This window comes from Pipra filicauda, unplaced genomic scaffold (assembly GCF_003945595.2).
Source record: "Pipra filicauda isolate LSUMZ 115617 unplaced genomic scaffold, ASM394559v2 scaffold21_size4447388_pilon, whole genome shotgun sequence".
In the NCBI taxonomy this organism is placed as follows: Eukaryota; Metazoa; Chordata; class Aves; order Passeriformes; family Pipridae; genus Pipra; species Pipra filicauda.
Genome location: NW_024104332.1, coordinates 3,639,490 through 3,660,399, shown reverse-complemented (window position 1 = coordinate 3,660,399; position 20,910 = coordinate 3,639,490). Strand labels below are relative to the sequence as shown.

The following is a 20,910-nucleotide window of genomic DNA, read 5'->3' as shown; positions in this document are numbered from 1 at the left end:
AATGAGGGGCCAATATTTTAACACCTTCTCAACTGTGCTGATAAGCTGAAATATGGGGGGTTTTATCCTATATTCTTAACAGCACGTGCAGCAGTTAAAAAGAATCACTTTTTAGGTATTAGAGAAATTTACGATATTTGGGAATAAAAATATATTCCGTTATTAACTGACTATTCTTTAAGGTATTTCAGAACTTAGATCATCATGTATTATTAGGAAAATATTAGAACTACTAGATGTTACAATTCACGAAAAAAGTCCACCAAAACCCACAGGCACTCCCAGGAACTAAAATCAGATCGTTTGCTGCTTGTCAGACATAACCTGCCAAGCTATTAGCTCACACTTTGAAGGCTTGCACTGTCTCAGTGGCTGACCTGCACATCGCAGAGCCTCAGCATGAGAAATGGCTTTCAAGCTCAGCTGCCTCATAAGTACCATCCATCATCAGAAAAAAGATATTATTCCCTTTACAGTCGGCTACTCTGCCAAATTCTTCTGGCGCTGTTCCATCAGTCACACCCACACCGCCCCGGGGAAAAGCAAACCCCAGCTCTGCTTCGTTCTGCTCCTTCCCAAGTGTGGAATGAAAAGCAATCGGCGTGTTATGCCGTTTGTAAGAAAACTGAGGTGGAAAGACAAAGACAGCTCTACCTGCCAGCCCCCTGCTCCCTGCTCCGGCCGGCGGGTCACGAGGGGCAGAGAAAGGCAGGCTGTGAACCTAAAACAAGAGGAGAGCTGAGCTGGGAATACACCGTGTAAACAAACCCACACGCAGCAGGGTGCACTTTTGGAAGCCCTTCTAAAAATACATGTACACACCCTTGCCTCTGACACAGAACACCACGAAGGTTATTACTTGCTGTCCCAGAAGATGGTCCAGTAAGGCTGGTTTGCTTCCTCTACCCGTAGTTTGTTTATGCTCCAGGATCGTAAATAAGATTCCCTTTCAAATCAAAACATCCGCTCTTTCCTTCACCATACGATGAATAAATTGCAGAACGGACTTATTTGCAGCTGTAAAACAAAACCAAAACACCTCCAAACGTGGCTTTTGCCTGCCCATTATGCCCTGAAGACCCTGCAGAAGGGTCTGTGAGGTTAACCCTTCCCCCACGGTGTCCTACGAGCACAGTTCACACCGCTGCAGGACCCTGCTACAAAACAAACCAGAAATACTGCATCCCAAGGGTACTAGGTCCTTCTCCTCCAAGGAAAAGGGAGAACAAGGGAGAGAGGTCAGGATTGTCAGATCATTGTTCAAATCCAGCCCAGAAAATGAGACATTTGGAACAGCCTTTATTACCTTTTCTAACTAGACATGTAAGAGGAAGATTACAGCCATCACTTCCCTGTGTGTGGTCTGTGTACTAAACCTCCTCTGAGGAGGAACACAACCAGCGGGGCTCTGCTCTTCTCACCTTCCCTTTAAATTCCAGCTTCATTCTTGTAGCCACCAGCATGCAAAAGGTTCCACAGTAAGTTAAGGATGACTAGATCTCTTTGGGCACATTTGCTACAGTCTGCCTGTCTGAGAGATACCCACCATTAACCTGCTTAGTGAAAACCCAGCAAGAGAAATTTGAAAATATTATCCATAAACTGAAGAATTCTTAAAAATGGTCTGTCACTGGAAACACAAATCTGAACTTGTGTTCCTCCTTTTAAAAATATATGCCCAAGCCACATTCCACAGACATATCCAACTACATCTAAAAATGTTATTACTCTTTACTGCCAAATTCAAACCTACCGTGCCAGCAGAAAACAGAGAAGTCCCACACATTCAAAGGATTCTTGAGACCCTGACACAACAACATGCTTTGAAACCTAAAGCTGCCCCAACATACTATACTTCACAATCAGATAGCCAAAAGCAACTACAGCAGCACTGTGGTTTCGGGTTTTTTGAGGGAAGAAGGGGTGACACTTGATCCCCCCTCATGCCCAAAACCAGGTGTTTTCAACATCCAATTTCTTATCTGAAAGCCAGGCAGTGGACAAGGAATCAGCTGATGTACATCCTAGCCCAGTCCTAACACAGCCTGTTAGCCTGGGATTCATCCTCCCTGATGAATCCCACTGTCCCCCAGCCCGACCCCTGCAGCAGCACCACTGCCAAGGTTTCATTGACACGCAAAGGAGGAGCTCGAGGCACTGAAGAACTCGCGTGTGGCTGCTCTGAGAGAACCTCTCCCCAGGCAGTGGGTACAAATACCACAAAAAAAGCTGCAGCCAGGGACAAATGGGGAGCACAGGACTGGCCCTTTCTCACCAAAGCCCCCTGATTCAATCCCTAACTTCTTCACCTTGCCCACAACGAGCACCACTTTTTGACCAATACTGTTCTCTCTTTTTCACTGCACAAGGGGTGGTGGTACCAGACCACTGAGTCTTTAGTTTGTTTATCCCCATCCTTTCTCAAAACACAAAAGTTCAGCAGCTTCAACACCAAGTGGACCTGCTTGCCAAGTGCCTTCCTGATGCTTGTGTGCTCCACCAGCAGTGGGGTTGTGACTTCCCTCCTTTAACCACAGGGACAGATTGATCAGAGGCCACAAAGTGCTTTCCCCTCCCCAGGACAGGTGGATATCTCGACTTAAATCAGAGCGGGGAAAATGAGCCAATTCCTTCCTGAATCCCAAACTTCTTCCCTGGTAACCATGCAGCAGTATTGGCAAATCCTAGGGAGTAAAGGGCAGAAAACTGGCAGAGGGCTAGAAATCTCAAATGTAATAAAGGAGGGGGGATGTTATTTGATCTGCTTGGCTGTTGCCAACTAAGAACCAAAATTCAATCCAACTAGTTTTGTGGGCTTTTTTTCCTACCAAAAAGAACTATTTAATTTACAGAAAACTGGTTGTCTTTGAATTGATGGCAAATTGCAAGAAGAAAGTTTTTTAAATTATAAAGTTATACAAAAGCACAGAGAATGCATTAAAATTTTTGACACAAAACTCTATTCTCAAACCTCCCATCGAGCTCAGCAGACTTGGTCTACGTTAATTTAATCGCTTCCAAATAATTAAATTCCACTTCAGTGGGGCTAATCTACACTGTTTCAGACTGATTACTCCCTTGATTCCAAAGGTTTGTGTTTGTGGTTTTGTTTTGTTTGTTTGTTTGTTTTTTCCAAAAAGAGATTAAAATTGAGAATTTATTCTTTCACAATTTGAATCTCCAGTTGTCTGTCAGGTCTAGTGAATGAAGCCTTGTAGCCACAGCAGAAAATTCAATACTAAGTCAGTCTTGCTCTTCCTCCATTTATTCTGCACTTTTTTTGTTGTGCTAATTGAGGCTAATGACTTCAGTACATTGCATAGTAATTTGTGGTTTTCCTGTGTGAAAACTAAGCTAAATGATCTCTAAATCTAAAGAAAGAATATACAGTAAAGGGATATTTAGGCCATAAACAGGGGTGATTCAACACTCATGCTCATTGTGTTCAGGATTATTGCCTGCTCCAGAGCTTTGTACAATGCAAAAAATCATCAGGTGATCTCAATCCTTAATGTTTACCACCTTGTCCTTAAGGATGCTACAGCACAGCAAGGTGTCCCAAAGGATGAACACGACTCATGTAAAACTAAATCTGACACAGTGAAAGCTTCTGTCGTGGTAAGAACATCTAGATCTGTAGAAGGGAAAGGAAAATCACTTCCTTTTTCATTCCATACAGGCTCCACTATTTTTTCTTCTCACCTTAGGTAAATGCAAGCACCACTTTGTAAAAATATGAAAGAAAAATGAAGCCTTTTTATACCCTTAAGTAACAGATTTTGTCCTTTCCAATTTCAACAACGAGCATCCAGTATTACTGTGTAAATTAATACTAAAAGCAGAAAGGAAATGGGGAACAACATCTTGCATTAATCCCACAAGTGAGATTAATGATGCCAAGACAGAGCTCCAGATTAATGCCACTTATTATCTTATTATAATATATTATATATATAGTATATTAGCCTAGCACTATGAAACTATAAGATCACAACAGCACACCAGGCTTTGTTCAATAAATAAATTTTTAAATAAATAAATAAATAAATAGATAGATAGATAAATAAATAAATAAATGAACAATTCACAAGGCAGTTTTTCATTACATATTTGGCATGCTAGTGAGAGTAATTAGGAAATATAGATATAAACAACAGTTTTCTATTCATTCCCTCTCTTCTTTCCCAATAAACAAGACACTGGAAGAGTGCTTACTGTAACTAAACAGATCTAACAATTTTCACAATGCAAACACTAAAATTCGAGGCTTTATTTTTAGGCAGAAAGGCAAAGGGGGGAAAAAAAAGACAAATAAGAGAAGCTCATACAGTCTCTCTTGCACAAAGGCTGACTGTCCCATGCGACAAGTGCAGGCAGAAAGGGCCCATTTAGATTTCTCTGTCCCCAACAATCACAGCTGAAACGTATCTTTAGGAGCCTGATCTGAAGTTCAGAAGGCTTTCAATACACTGCTCATTCTGCAGAACTCACGTTTCTGAGTTCTTTCTCATGTCTCCCAATTTACGCAAGAGACCAACTTAGTCTGAGGCTACAGAACACCAGGGTGAGGGCTGCAGGCATCCTGAATACTGCCTTGGAACACCACCTCTTTATAGTCAAGAATTAGCTTTATCTTAAAAAAAAAAGGGCAAAAAATCCCACTAAAACCCCAAATAAAACCAAAACAACTTGTGCAATCCCATCAACTCCCGTTTACACAAGATTTCCACTAAACTAAAAGGCCAAAGCTTGCAGTTTGTGGCACAATATCAGACCATCTAGCTGTATTTGCTAAATTTCTCAGAAATGTTTTAATCAAGAAACTTCAGCACCAGCTATGACGCTTTACACGTGCCAGAGCATCATCATTTGTAGCTCTGCACTCACACTCTGAGAGCACAGCCCATGTGTCCAGCACTGCTCGTGACAGAGGATGTGAACACCTCAGTCCTCCCACCCCACACTCCTTTGTTTGACCACGAACCTTGGATCAGAAATGCAATCATATCCTTACAAAAAAACCCATACAGATTAAATTCCACTTCCTCTTGAGGGAAAATGATTAAAGGGGGTTATAAGCAAGTGATTTAATCAAACAAAAATATCATGGTGCTTTATTTTGGGGCTAAGTCTTGCTATGTCTTCAGCAGGAACAAATCCAAACTTAGCTACTCGTGTATCCTTCAGCACACAAACTGCTTGTCAGGTTGTAAAAGGGATTTCCCCTTCCCAGCTCCCCATATCACAGTCTAATTTAAACCACTAACCCAAATCACACAGCAAATCTTAACCACAGAGCACTGCTAATTTCAAAATCCATCTGACCAGGTCGGCGATACTGACTCCAGCAGGCAACAACCTGAATGAAAATGAAACAACACTGAACAAGTGCAACAAGTTCAAAAGTGTAACTTCTTAAGCACTGAACTTCCTTAAGAACCTGACACAGTAAAATGACAACCTCACCCTGAACAGACATATCATCTAAAGCACTGACAGTCACATCTGTACATTCTGAGATCTAACCCAGCTGGGCACCGAAACAAAAGTGAAGCAGCAGATAAAATAAGCAGCCTGTGAAAGCGAGATAAAGAATATTCAAGATGAAAAGGCACGATGAAGAATCGTGATTTAGTAATAAAAGTTGACATGTGTGGTAAGTACTGGTTAGAAAGATCTTAAGCAGGCAGGTCTAGGATAAAGATTAGCTTTCATTATTCCACAATTATTATGGTCTCACGTGTCCTGAAGTGACAACAGAAGCATTCAGATGGCAGAAGGATATGAACTGTTTACAGACTTTCTCCTGTGTAAACAGAACAATAAAATCTCCTGTAAGATTTCTGATCCAACAACAAATACAAATGAACTCTATTTACATCAGGTCACCAAGGTAAGGGATTAGCTGTTAGTGTTAGTAAGCACATTTATGTGATCAAATATAAATATACAGTAAACCAAAAAAGGGGTGTTACTGAACCTGATCTAATTGTTCCCTCCTCTCCAAGTGTCTTGCATCTCACCTCAAAGGTATCTCTCAAAAAGTTCAGAAAACACAATCATTGAATCAAACTCTTTGTAACTCATAAAACGACTTTTAAATCTTCATTCCATACTTGCATATATTACCGATACTTTGGACATCAGATTTATCTAGCCTAATACTTGGTCAGACATGAACCAAGAGATGATTTGAGGTACAGTTGATCCTTTGCATTTAAACCTCCAGAGGAAAAATTTGCCAGTGCCAAAGACTAATTAATTTCTAAAGGTTGAATTCATGTAAGAATTTTGGTGAGATACATGCTCTCAGGGACACAAATCCACTACAACCCTCCCAAGAATTTAACAGGCTGCTATGAGCTCATTTTATAAATCGCTTAAATGCCTGCATTGGCCAATTCCGACATGTTTGGTACAGGGGCTTTGTGTGTGTCCATGTCCACCATCAGTATAATGTATTGAATAATCTCATTAAGTGCAATAATCGATTTTCCCAAATATTACAGATTAAAATATAAATTTTAATAAGCTGAGGTATTTCCTCCAAAATTATCAAACACGGAGAAATAAAACCAAAAAGACAATTTTCAGTGGCCTGAAGAGGTCCAAGTTGAAAAAAATGTGTTGGCATCCACAGAGGTGTGTGAAACTAAATGCTTCCCAATGCAAAAAGTGGCTTTTTCACTACAGCACTCTGGGCACAGAAAAGCTCAGCAGCCCTTGCCCTACAGGCTTACACACCTGGGATAAGGTGCACAGGCCCTTTTTCACACTTGTCACAGGAATTTGGACTCTGCCACCTGAACTCAACACCCCAGGGAAGCCTTCATTTTTTTCACCACTGTGAAAAATCAGTATTTCAGAGAACCAGCCGGTGAAGTCATGCAAAGACATAATAGTGACAGTTAATTACTTGCTAATCATGCCTCGGTTTCAGGATGAATGCCACCAGAAATACTCCATTTATTCTTTTAAGTGACATTAGACATTCATGGTTACAATTAAAAAAATTAATGCAAACAATACCAGAAGACTGTCTCTAACTGGCAAAGACTTGAAAATAAGCTCATTTTTGTATCTGCAGCTTGAATGGATCATTCCACAAACACTGTGCTGTTCAGAGCTGAGGTGCAAATGAGAAAGAGTACAGAATTTGAGAGAAGTCATATGGCAAAAGTTAAATATTTTGGTGTCTAAATATCCATTGTACCTTAGTTCAAACTTACCACGTTCTTCCCATTTTTGAGACGTCAGATCCAGAGAACTGTTCATACCTGCACAATTTTCCCACCCATTTTTATGGACAATGGTCAGTGAATTAATTTTTCTTGACAACAGAAAAAGCTGACATTTCAAAGCTGCCTTTCCCCACAGAGCTCTCGGTAGTTTCCAAACAGACAAAGAGAGTGCATATTTCGTTTATACATGTGCTCAGGCAATCAGAAAACATTCCAAAATATTTCAGAATGAATAAGACAAGCTTTAAGCAAGCATCAGCATCATATTATTTCCAGGCTCCCTTATGTTTAAAGAGTTCTAAAACTTGAATATGCTCAATATAAAAAGTCAAACATTTACATCCCAGTTGACAATGACCTTATGCTAAAATATTAAGGAACAATGGAATGTCTGATGTTTCAATGAGCATAGGTTAGGACTGGATATGCTACCAAACAGATGTAACTAGATTTTTACTGGGCCATAACTAATGATGACTGTGCTTTATGCCTCCCTAATACTGCCTGTCATCAATATCTATCAGTAGAAAGCTGCAATATAAACATTTATAAAGCAGACACAATACACTAGCTGAACCACTAATGCATGTAATTGCCAGCACAGAGCCATATGCTGAAAATTCATCTCTCTTTACATTTAACTTTTATAGCCTAGGCAAATCAGACAACTGCATAGTCCACAGCCTTCCAAAATTGCTTACTGAATAGAACTCTGCAATCAGCTGCCAGTTCAATTGTTTTTACAACATTCTAAATAAAACAAAGGAGGTTTGTTGCCCTGACTTGTGAAAGGGCTCCAATGAATGCCAATTATAAGACCAATTAGGGGATCAAATATGACATCATAGGTTTCTCTATAAGATATTAGCTCAATGACTCTTTTATAAGCTAATTAGTCATGGACATTAAAAAAGAAACAGATGATCCAAAAACAATGATTCTGCAAAAATGTTTGTTGTCAAATCCCATTAGCAATTTAAAACCTACAAACTATTTTTACAAAAATCACAAATAAGGGCAATAACTCTCACTTTCCAATAGGAATTATATCTGTGACTGTCAACTCCTTCAACTGTATTAACAGTAACAAATTATGAACAAGAACATATGAAGTATTCCAAGCATAATCAGCTTCTGCAAAGTTCTTACACAATCAGTATTTACCAAAATCCTCTCTGGCAGAAGTTACGTTGTTAATCAAATACAAGATGAATCTCCAGGGATTGCACAACAGGAAGACACAGGAGATTCCCCCAAGAGACAGTGAAGTCAACTCTTCCTTAAAGAGCAGAAAACATTGCAGGAATGGACACTTCAGCTGAAAATTCCCATCACAAAAAGGCAAGGCTGGCCACCAGCACAGCCTGGGAGGAGAGGACTTGCACTATTTCTGACAACTGACTCACAAGTCTTCTATACATTAGATTAAGGCCCTAGACTCTTAAAAACCTGAATGCCTGGTTATGTTGCTCTCCCACACTGTAGATTAAGTACTACATGCAAGGTTTGAGCAAAGTAAATAATCACTTAAATGTTGTACAATGGCAAAATGCTGTCTGTGTGATCCTAATTGGGATTCCTTACATGCAGGAATGATGACAATATGTGATTGTTCAATGCTACTTTTCCTGTAGGCTGTTGCCTTCTTCAGGACACAAAACAGATGCAGTTCACCAAATGAGCCCCTTGTTTGATTGTCCTTTGTAAAAGCCTGACTGTCAAGGTGCGTTATTAACCACAGACTCCTCAAAGCAGAGCCTGAAGACAGAGGACCCTTACAAGAAAAAGCTCTATGGCAGCTCTCACCAGAGTAACTCATGGTCCACAAACTTCAGTGTATTTCAGATCTCAATTTCAACAATAACCCTGTTCTTGTTTTACATTTAGTCAACGTGGTTATTCAACATCATAACAGAATTGGGGCCCCAATCTGAAATTAGAATCATCAAACATTTTGCCATCTACTCTAGTGAGAGGTACCTTTGACTCAGCTACACTCAAACTGATTTGCTGCAGGTGCAGTAAAACCTGGCAGAAACTACAGAAATTACCTGCCAAGGAAATACATGCCTGAGCCCTCAGTTGTTACTTCCTAAAGAGCTATAAAATGTGGAGTACTTTATGATCAAAGCAAGCTGCTCTTGATTTCCGAGTCAGCACTTCCTCAAATCACAGCCAGGAGCTAAAGCCAGGTATTCCTAACATCAGCAAAGAGCTTACTACAGCCTCTTGACCACCATCCAATAGGAAAAATGGGGCAGGGATGGGAATCACATCTCCAGAATGGTTGAGTTCCATTTCAGTCTCTGGAGAGGGCAGTAAGTTTTCAAGGACAGAGTTCTGTCTTCCCATCATATGCAAGATAAATGCTTTCTGTTCATGTCTGGGACCATGCTGACTTACACAAATACACAGCCCTGGAAAAAATGCCACCCAGAGAGAACCCACATCAAATCCTCAAGCTGCTCCTCACACAGAGGGAGTTCAAAGAAAGCATCAGGCAATGCAGATAGAAGTTTTACATCAAGACACAGCTTTTCTCAGCCTAACAGAACCTTTTCCCTCATCAAAATTACAACCTACTAATACAAAAATGAACCTAAAGGCCTCTCTTAATGTGTTTCTCCACATAACGTATGATTAAGTTACTTCAGAGATCTTACAACATGTCAAATATCTTATGACACAAGTGCTAAAAAATCTACTAAAATTCTAGCAGTAACATCTTTCAAGAAGCTATAAAAAGATTCTGACCACGCTTATGTACTAAGAACAACTGATGTGGAGGCAGCCAGACAATGCACCAAGAAATACAGAAACATGAGTGGAATAAGCAGAGGCAGTAATAAGGGGGTGCAACATGGAAACTGGAGATTTCCACAGGTTGCCCTTCAACACCCAGTTCGGGGCTGATGCCATGAAACCCACAATCTTTATTGACCACCTCTCAAACACTCTCCCACTCCTGAATTGTCTCAAGAGTGTATTAAAGCATGATAATGTGACTCTGGAGGTAGACACCCAGGATTTATGGAGTGGAGCTGTTTCTCCTGGGGTTAAATATGCTTAAACCAGAAGCTGATGGGCTCAGATCTGTCTGCGTTCTTTGGTGTGTATGATCCACAAGCAAGTTCAAAACCTCAAGCATGAGATTGTACATTTTTTTTCTTAATTTAGAAGATTCTTAATATAAGATTCACAAAAGTTGTCCTTAGATGTATTTTTATTTTTTCCCACTTCTTTACTCTTATCAAGCCCTTGCCATCCATGTTATGCTGCTGCATTGAGTGTCAGAGTTCAACAAACAGAACTAAAAATAAGCACATGACACCAAGTACCACATGCTCTGTTGAAAACTCTTGCAGCGACTTAAAGATATTAATTTCAACAGAATTCTCTTGTATAGTGTAACTTTATGTTCTCCAACAAACCTCAGGTCTATGAATTACCAATTCAAGAAACACTAAAAAAAAGAGACAATGAAACAAAACAAAATTATGTTGCCTTTGCTACTTGCAAACCAAAATCTTCTTGGGAACCACCTCATGCACAGCCATCCACCTTTACAAAACTGCAAACCACTCAGATTTATCTTAACAAAAGCAGCTCCTTAAGTGAATCACAACCACTTCAAGAATTATGTTAGCCTGTATGTTATTGTGGACTGGACACGATGTACTTACTAGCCAGCATGGAAAAACACTTCTGTTACACCTGGATTATATAGAAAAGGACTACAAATTCTGGATTTACAAAAAAACAAGTCTCCTCTTTGCTTTTTACTGAAACCTACAAATATGACAAGCTACTTTCTATCTGTACCAAAATTAACATGTCTAATATTCAGTCAGAGAGGTTCTCGATGTTCTTCAGAATCGTGTGACTCTGGACTGGTTCAAATTAATTGAGCAAAACTGACTACTTATCATAACTAACAAGTGATTTTTTAAAGTAGCCAAGATTAAGGTTATCAAGTATTAAATCAATATCAAGTAGAAATATTGAAATGTAAGTAAGAATAGACATTTTGCATCACTTTTTTTGACAGTAATACACAATTCAGCTGGTCACAGACTCTAGGAATCTAGAACCCTTTCACTAAATTCTGCGCCTATACAGGATATAATATACAGACAGACTTAACAATATTTCCTGTTTTCAAGCAAAACATTCATACTCAAGCTTTGTCAACAATTTGACCAATGGACTAAGCAGACGCAGGTACATGAAACATAAAGAAAAACCTTTACTTCTCTGTCACACGTTTCCCAGTTTGCCTCCTCAAAATGTCTAATTTGTTCACTAGTGGAGTTTAAGCTAGGGGCTGTTTTTAAATCCTTGTTTCACCACAAGGAAATCTTTCATCATGTTCTTTACATTTTCAGTCCAGAGCTCTGTACAATCCCATGTATTCTCCTTTCACAGGTATCATCACACTCAATGTAAATTTTAAGTCTGGAAAAGCAGCAGGATACCACATCCACTGCCAGTTGTGCCACTAGTAGTATGATACTATTATTTTTAAATCCAGGACATCAGGATTAACATTGCATTCACTCTATAAAAACCAAACAAACCAACCCACAAAAAAACCCAAACAAACAAACAAACCAAACCCCTCCAGAACTATGATTATTGCTATGACAGAAGTTCCACCATAAATTTTTTTCTAATTGAATGGTTGTTTTCTCTTTGAACTTGAAAAATGGAAAAAAAACATATTTTAAGCATACTGGCCCTGATATTTACCATAAATCTGCAAAAAGACTTGTTGAAACCTGTGATACCTTCACACTCCCATCTTAGAGTCCTACTTGCTATTTAGATCAGCAGTGTATTTCAGCTAAAAAAAAAAAAAAGGATACACAGTGTTTTCTTCAGGACATTTGTGTTTCTCATCACAGAAGACAGGAGAACAATAATAGGAAAAGCCTCCTTTGTAAAACATATTAAGTGTTAAAAAAAACACAGGCTAAAACCGGCCTGTTACGTGACATCATCGTGATGCAGCAGACAAAAGGAAAACAGTTTTGAATGGGATTCATCTTTTGGCCCATAGGAAAATACCAGGTCATATTTAAACCCAGGAAGTTTTGGTAGGGTTTTGTCATCTATAATCTGCATCAGATCATAAAAACCAGTTTGGAAATCTGAGGATGTGGAGAGTCACAAAGTGGTCACAGAAACAGTACTTCTGAAATGTGGTAGAAATGGAAATTACATCCCTGGTTAAAACTGCAGAGTCAGACCTGTAGTGACAACACAGTAGCATTTCTATCAAAAATGTCCTAAAAGAGAGAGATGGAAGAAATTCAGTGTCTGAGTCAGATCTATTCCTTGTTTTCTCCCAGATAATCACAGATAGGGATAAGGCACAATGACCAAATGTGGAGGTATTCCTGCTGTCGTGGGTTGATCCTGTCTGTATGCCAAGTACCCACTAAAGCCACTCTCACTCTCCTCTGCAACTGGACAGAGGAGAGAGAAAAACAAACAGCTAAGGATTCATGTGTAGAGACAAGAGCTGGGAGAGGTCAGTGACTGATCACCTTCACAGGCAAAACAGGCTCAAAGTGGGGATATCACTTATATTTGTTATTAACAGGATAAGAGCCAAAGAGTGAGAAATAAAACAGTCTTAAAAACACCCTCCCCCCCACCCTTCTTTCCATGTTCTCCCTCCTCCCCCCTAGCTGTGCAGGGGGACGAGGAATGGGGGTTACAGTCAGTTGTTGTTTCTGCTGCTGCTCAGGGATAGGAGTTGGAGTCCTTCCCCTGCTCCCTTGTCCCACGGGAGACAGTCCTTGATGGACCTCTCTGGTGTGAGTCCATCCCTTGGGCAGCAGCTCTTCCCAACCTGCTGTCCCATGGGTCGCTCCTCCATGGGGTCAGTCCTTCAGGAATGAGCTGTATCGGTGTGGGTCCCCCACAGGGGCCACGAGTCCTGCCCAGGAAAAGCTTGCTCCAGCCTGGCCTTCCCTCTCCACGGGCTGCAGGTCCCTGCCAGGACCCTGCTCCATCCTGGGCCTGCCACAGGGTCACAGCCCCCTTCCTGCATCCACCTGCTCCAGCATGGGAGCCTCCATGGGCTGCAGAGAGGTCTCTGCACCCCGATGATCCCCCATGGGCTGCAGGGGGGTCTCTGCACCCCGATGATCCCCCGTGGGCTGCAGGGAGGTCTCTGCACCCCGATGATCCCCCATGGGCTGCAGGGGGGTCTCTGCACCCCGATGCTCCCCCAGGGGCTGCAGGGGGGTCTCTGCACCCCGATGATCCCCCGTGGGCTGCAGTCTCTCCATGGGCTGCAGCAGAGGTCTCTGCACCCCGATGATCCCCCATGGGCTGCAGGGGGGTCTCTGCACCCCGATGATCCCCCGTGGGCTGCAGGGAGGTCTCTGCACCCCGATGATCCCCCATGGGCTGCAGGGGGGTCTCTGCACCCCGATGCTCCCCCAGGGGCTGCAGGGGGGTCTCTGCACCCCGATGATCCCCCGTGGGCTGCAGGGGGGTCTCTGCACCCCGATGATCCCCCGTGGGCTGCAGGGCCTCAGCTCCGGCGCCTGGAGCATCTCTTGCCCCTCCTACACTGCCCTTGGGGTCTGTTCTCACTATGCTCTTCCCTAGTTGGAATTCTTCCTGTGCAATGACTTTCTGTTCCTAAATATGTTATCCCAGAGGTGTTACTATTACTCCTCATTGGCTTAGCCTTGGCCAGCAGCAGGAATTCCGTCCTGGAGCCGGCTGGCATTGGCTCCAAGGGACAGGGGAATCTTCTGGCAGCTTCTAACAGAAGCCACCCCACTACCAAAACCCAGCCACAGAAACCCACAACCCCTTCATATTTACACATCTTGCTTTCATCCATTAAGTAATCACTAAGCTTCTGTAAATAAACTGAGAGATGAAGACACACACACCCGTTCAGTTTGAATGGAAGAAGGAAAACACCAGAGTGACACTGAGATGCAGAAACTAGTGAATGAGATTGTAAGAACCAGTGATCAAAGCCTGCATTTGACAGGTTAAAAATGTGGTGGAGAAATAGCAATATAAAGGGAATAATAGAGAATGTAAACAGGAAAAAAAGTCAGCAGCTGAAAGAGGCAATTGAAGAAAACACATGAAAGTAAAATCTAGTGATTTAAAAGTTTATCCCATTAAAATGAATTATAAGAAAGAAAAAAATCCCTCCAAGCATAAACAAAAAAATTAATAAGCAACAAGCAAAAGGCAACAGAAGTACTCTACAGAAAACGTACCAATTAAACATCACAGTTGATGAAGCAACCCAGTGAAAGACAGATCCTAAAATTCTTTCATATAATAACAACTTTCAAAGTCTCTAGATGGACATTACTACAGAGCTGCTTGCAAGGGGAGAACAGGCAGCAGAGACAACACACAAGATTTTCAACTCCACTGGTTTTTGCTTTCATTTATAAAGAGCGCCAAAGCATACCAAGCCATAAAACCCCACATATAAATACAAGCAAAAAACCTGCACATAGAGGAAAAATGCTCATTTAGAACACTGCTGAACAAAGAATATTGAAATGACATCTGAACACAACCAAACTATCCAGTTTTAAAGCCATCCAGGCTTCAGAAGGAATTTGCAAGAAAAAAAATTGACTGCAAATTCTGGGAGCATGTGGAATGCATAGACACCATCAACAGACTGAGCAAACTGAGAATTCCAATAGAAAAACAGGCAATCTGTTTGATATATACTCCACTCCCAAAGATCCGGAACACTGAAGAGACTTTGGCAAAAATAAAAAAGGAAATTTATGCATACTGTACATATATTGGATGTGTCGTGCCAATTCTGATAAAGCATGACTGAGTAAAAGACTGTGTCTGCTGAAAAAAGCAGACTGAAGAGAGCTAAAATGAAAGTTTCAAGAAAACAGAATGTGATAAAATATGACAAAAATAGAAAAGGAATAATAAATAATAGATGACTGAACCACACAAGTATGATAAAGAACAACATTAAAATTCACAGTGTTGTGCACCTGTGAGGCCACTCCCAAATAAAGTGCTAGAAAGGTTTTATCCATTATGACAGGGTTTAATGCATAAAATTTTATGACCAAGAAAAAAAAATCTTTTCATCAGGGGTTTTATTCCAGGTAACTGTCACTAAAAATCAGCAAACTTCAGGTGATGAGCAAGAATCCACTGTTTTCTGCCACATCACCCTCCAGTCAGCTACACATCTCCTACAGGGACACTGATGCCAATCTCTGTTTTCTAATCATTCATCAGATTTTGTGAAATGTGTGAAAATTTTATTGGAGCATGCCAACAAGTTCCAGAATCGTTGCCAGGGAGAGAGGAAAAAGGAAAAATGGGACTACTCTGCTGCAGCCCAATTCCATTAGAGACTAGTTCAAAAAATAGCAGTTTAAATGGTCTGCCTTTTAAAGATCAAACAGTCCCTTGAGCACCTGAATTCTTCTCCATTTCAGCAACAGCAACACCATCAACTGTCCAAAAGGCAGTTAAGCATGTTCTGTTCTACATTATGATAAAACTTATAACAGTGGAGATTCAAAGTCAAAACTCTGTCTTTAGCAATGGCATATTTTAATTGGGGGTGAGCGGGAGACAACAGTCCCTGGACAAGCCAGAACCACCACATTGTTTGCTTTGTCAGTCTAGAAATTCATAGTCTACATAATGTATTTACCCTAAATTGATCCATTAAACAGTGACAATAGGAATATTAGTTCCTCTTCTACAGAGCTCAGTATGACCTAATTCAAACTTAATTGCATGAAACATTAGTCTTAAATAAAAAACCTTTCCTAAACCCTTATAAACACATGAAATTTAGGACCAAAAATTCTGCAAGTTCGCTTCAGACACTTCTGCGTAGTTCTGATGAAGAGCAACAGGAATAAGGCCACAGAGGAAGGAATTAACACTACAGCTATAATTGGAGTGCTGCAGGAATATGTAGGGTTTGCCATGAAATTCAGTCATTCTACTGGCTAATATCATGTTGTACAACATCATGAAGGTTAGATTTAGAAAATCTTGGTTATTTCCCATGTAAAGAGCATAGAATATACAATATTTCTGTAAGCGATAAAAGAATGTTAGTAATAAAACTATGGAAAGAAACCCGTCAACCTCACATCTTTATTTGACCGGGATCAATAAAGTCTGCATTTTAAAAAGAACACAAAACTGAAATATAAAGAAAACAAGTTAAAAACACTATCAATTTCTGTTTCTTTTCTGTTACTAATTAATAGATGAAAGTAAGTGTTCTGTCACATTCAGAAGTCAATGCATTCTTCATTTTTTTAGACAGGTAAGAGCCAAGAAAAAAAAGATTTTCTATTTTTTGCTGATAGAGCTCAGTAGGAAAACAAAACAAAACAAAACGTGTGTATTCCCTAATACACACATGTAGGAATCTGAATTTATGACAAAGCTAAATAAACTGGACATGGTAACAACATTCTTTCTGGTTTCTGCACTACAGCACTGTTTATCCTCACTCATTAAAGTGGCTCTGTCTTGAAGACCATAAAAGTATATCAATGAAGGCCAGAAAGAGACTGTGTTTATATGGACAGATCTGTTCTGCTCAGGTCAGTGATGAACCACACTGCAAGTTATGGAAAAACCCTTGTACACTGAACCAGTGCTCACAGCTTAGCTTCCATCTGGAAAAGCAACTGTATTGCACCTCACTCTGCTGCTCCACAATCAGGCTAAATGTGTATAAGTGAACCTATTCCTCACACTTCCCAGTTCTGGGTCATACTTGATCCGGCTTCTAAAGTCATATTGAAAATACCTGAGCCAGTACCCAGAGAAAGGTACATGAGGGAGGATAAGGGTGGCACAGGGAAAGGCTCCAACCAGCATTTCAGTGGCACTGTTTCTGTCTCAAATGAGTTGCAGAACTACGGTGTGAACGTCCCAACCAAGCACACCCTGAGAAATCAAAGCACAGGCCCAAGCAGAATTCCTACCACTGTAACAAATCAGAACTAGTGACCGTGGAACTGCAGTCATTCCCATAAAAACACAGTGTTTCACGGATCAGCTGCTGCACTAGCCAGCGCTTTGCCATGTGTGCCTGCAAGCTTTCCTAACATCCACACACCAGGGCAGCTCCAAGGAATAACTGACACATTTCCAGATAAGTGACAAGACAGGACAGAGCAGAGAGTGCTCTCTCTGTCCTTCACCCCTCCACGATATCAGAAGTTCAGAGGACAGTTAATAAGTTGCCTTCTCCAGACGTGTTACAAACATGTCTTTGAGCTGCAACGTCTCTTTAAAGATCTTACCTTGTAAAATGTTCCTAGGTACACACTGAAATGCAAGTTTCAGAAATCTGTCAAGCGTGTCAAGATTCCAAACGTGTTTGCCAGCTAAGAAGAAATACACTGGATTCTGCCTTCCACAAACAGTGCCTGGGACTTATATTTGTATCACGTCTTCTAAAAAGCAGCTGAACATAATACACAATTGAATACTGCTGTCTGGAGGGGAAAGAAGTATTTAGACCATAAACAAACAGGATCAAATTACCCAGAAGTACACATGCCTTGCAGCAAGCACAAGAAACACCACAGTAAATAATGTACATAAATATTCTTCTACAGCATCTGGCAAAATTCACCATAATGAATTCAAAATATTCAAAGCAATTATTTCCACCCAACCACTTATTTCTTTCAGAACTGAGATCTTCAGCATTTTATTATGTTCTTTACTGTCAAGGCATATTTCTTCAGCAGTTTGACTTTTTTTTTTTTTTCCCCTGCCATTTGGCTGAGCAACTAAGAACTCTATTCAGTAAAGTAACTTCCAGATGACCTAGCAAATGGAATTGATTTGGATTAAATAGCACCAGATTATTTCAGTGTTTAAGTAGTCATGGGTATGCCTGTAACATAACACATCTCAAATAGATTCCACTAATCTTATTAAGTATGCTTTTACTTATCTTTCACTAAACATCTATTTTATGGTTCATTTCTTCATACCTCTTAATCACTGCTCAGTTACAATGTCAAAAAAACTTGAAATCCAAAACCGAAAAGCACACAGTCAGAACATAGATAATTCTCTGGGTAAGAAGTACATAAGGGACTGTTGTGGAATTGTTAGGGTTTACAACTATAAGCATATTTACTGTTTTGCATCTTTTACATGACAGATTTGTTACAGTTAAAAGCTTTCCCTTCAGGCTCTTTTAAAGAAGCACATCCCAAAAAGTTCTCTGAATAAGACATACAGAACTGCTCTCCATGGGTTTTTTGAGGGTGTGAGGACAAGAGAAGGAAAGGGACAAGGAAGAAAGGAAGGAATAGGTGTGCACGCAGGAGAGGAAAACTATACGTGGATTTTAAAGCTGAAAGCGTTTAAACTCACCTAAACCAAACAGCACTTCTATTCCTCAGCTTTTGCTTGCTCGACTTCTGTTTATTTTTCTGACTCATTACTCAAAAATTTCCTAGATCCTAATCAAGCCTAACAATGCTTCAGAGGAAACACAGCTCCAAAATGGAAAGGGGGAGAAAATCTCGTTTAGGAATTCTTCAAAAGCCACAAAATAATAAAAACTCAGGATATCCTCCAAGAATGGTAAGAAAAATGCTACCTAATAAAGTACAATATGCTCTAATTCATCACAACATAACGTGGTTCTGAATTCTGGATGTCAAAAGCTTAGATGATGGTGTTCATTCTGATATTGAACTTCTGTTTGACATATCCCAGATGCCTCCAGGAGTCCAGTGTGGAAAGAATTTAACATTCAAGCAAGAAGTATCACAGATGAGGAAATCCTTAAAAACACCAGAAAAATCAGTGACCAGCAAAGATACATGGAGTGTAGGAAACACACAGTCTTCCCAAAAAGTCTCTGTTGTCAGAGAGCCTCCATAGGGAGAAGCTTTCTACTCCATTTTAAATGATCCCCTTGGCCAGCAAAAGACCACACATGGAATCAAAGAACCACAGAATGTTCTGAGTTGGAAGGGACCCACAAGGATCATCGAGTCCAACTCCTGGCCCTGCACAGGACCATCCCCAAGAGTCACATCATGTGCCTGAGAGCATCATCCAAATGCTTCTTGAGCTCTGGCAGCCTTGATGTTGTGACCACTGCCCTGGGGAGCCTGTTCAGTGCCCAACCACCCTCTGGGGGAAGAACCTTTTCCTGAGATCCAACCTAAAGCTCCCCTGACACAACTTCAGGCCATTCCCTCAGGTCCTGTCCCTGGTCCCCCCAGAGCAGAGCTCAGGGCCTGCCCCTCCTCTGCCCCTCACAAGGAAGTCGTAACTGCAACGAGGTCTCCCCTCAGTCTCCTCTGCTCCAGCAGAACACACCAAGTGACCTCAGCAACTCCTCATATGGCTTCTCCTCAAGGCCCTTCACCATCTCTGTTGCCCTCCTTTGGACATGTTCCACTTCATTAAAAGCCTCTTTCAACATTAGTCACTTCAACATTACTCGCTTTCCCCACACAATACCATCTCTCATCTGTATTATCTCCCCGTCATCTCCTTCATCTGAATGTGAATAAAATATCCAAACAAATGAGGTTACATCTATTTTTATCAGGTTTTAGTGACTGCATTTCTTTCTTTGGAGACATAAAAGGAAAGACTACATCTTTGCTTTATTTATGAAATCCGGGAATTTAAAAGTAAACAAAAGCGAGTAATATGGGAGTGAAATTCAGATAAAGGAAGACATTTTGTAAATGCATTCTAGTTCAACAACATAACATTTTCTCTTAGGATATCCTTTATCCTATTAGATTCAAGCTTGGGACAAACAAATCTTTAAGTAAGCCTCTGCAAATTGTTCACTAAAGCATGTCAGTCTTTTCTGAATCTGAGCCTGGGATTTAGAATTCATGGTGCAAATTCCACATTTTGAAGACAGGTAAGACTGAGGGCTCTCAGTTATACTGGAAGCAAGTCAAACTACATGTGTTAGTGTGTACATGCTATGCTTGTCATCTAATACTTAAAGCTCACATAGAATAGTCTTATTTCTTAATTATCTATTTTAAATGCATAGCTACATGAATCATAGTACCATGACATGATATTATTGCTAAGAAGTCACACCCCCTCCTTTTTCTCCCCCTCAGAAAATGTAACAGCAGAGGAGAAAATCCCAACAGCGTGACAGTTTTACATCGACTGCTGTGGCTAACGACCAACATCTCAACTTTTGGGCAAGACTGCAAAGCAAACACACCCAATGCTGGGTATTAAAGTAGTTCCTTGCCTCCTGTGCCACTGACATCCTTCCTTGCAGCAGCGATGTCACTTGTGCAGTGAAATCATTGTCGCATTGCCAATCGGTGCAAAGGCAAAGCAAACACCAGCACGTTTCTAAGAGAAATAATCAACAGCTGGCAGAGCGCTGTCACCTGCACTTCAGCTTCCTGACAGATCACTACAATACCTGGGAAGGCTCTGCTTGCTCTGCGAGTTCTCCAGGCTGGCAGATTTGCCACGTCTGTAGCCATCAGCTGTCCCGTGCCGTCTCAGTCAAAACCAGGATAAAAGAGCCACTCTCAGCACAGCAAATGTAGAGCTGGGGGTATTACCAAGGCAAGCACATCATTCTGCATGGCTGAAATGCCAGCTAATGATTTGGATTCGGGAATTACTT

General features: G+C 40.8%; 1 protein-coding gene across 6 annotated transcripts in view; it reads right to left on the bottom strand.

Moving 5' to 3' along the window:
* GULP1 (GULP PTB domain containing engulfment adaptor 1) overlaps window positions 1-5,774 on the bottom strand; it is a 128,660-nt gene extending 122,886 nt beyond the window's left edge. For 4 of the 6 annotated variants that reach the window (XM_039381370.1, XM_039381372.1, XM_039381375.1 and 1 more), the window contains exon 1: window positions 5,741-5,764. The gene's annotated coding sequence lies outside the window, so the exon portion shown is untranslated. Of the gene's footprint in view, window positions 1-5,740 lie in introns of all 6 variants that reach the window. The other 2 variants (XM_039381368.1, XM_039381371.1) reach the window with 2 other exon arrangements.
* Between the last annotated feature and the right edge of the window lie 15,136 nt (window positions 5,775-20,910).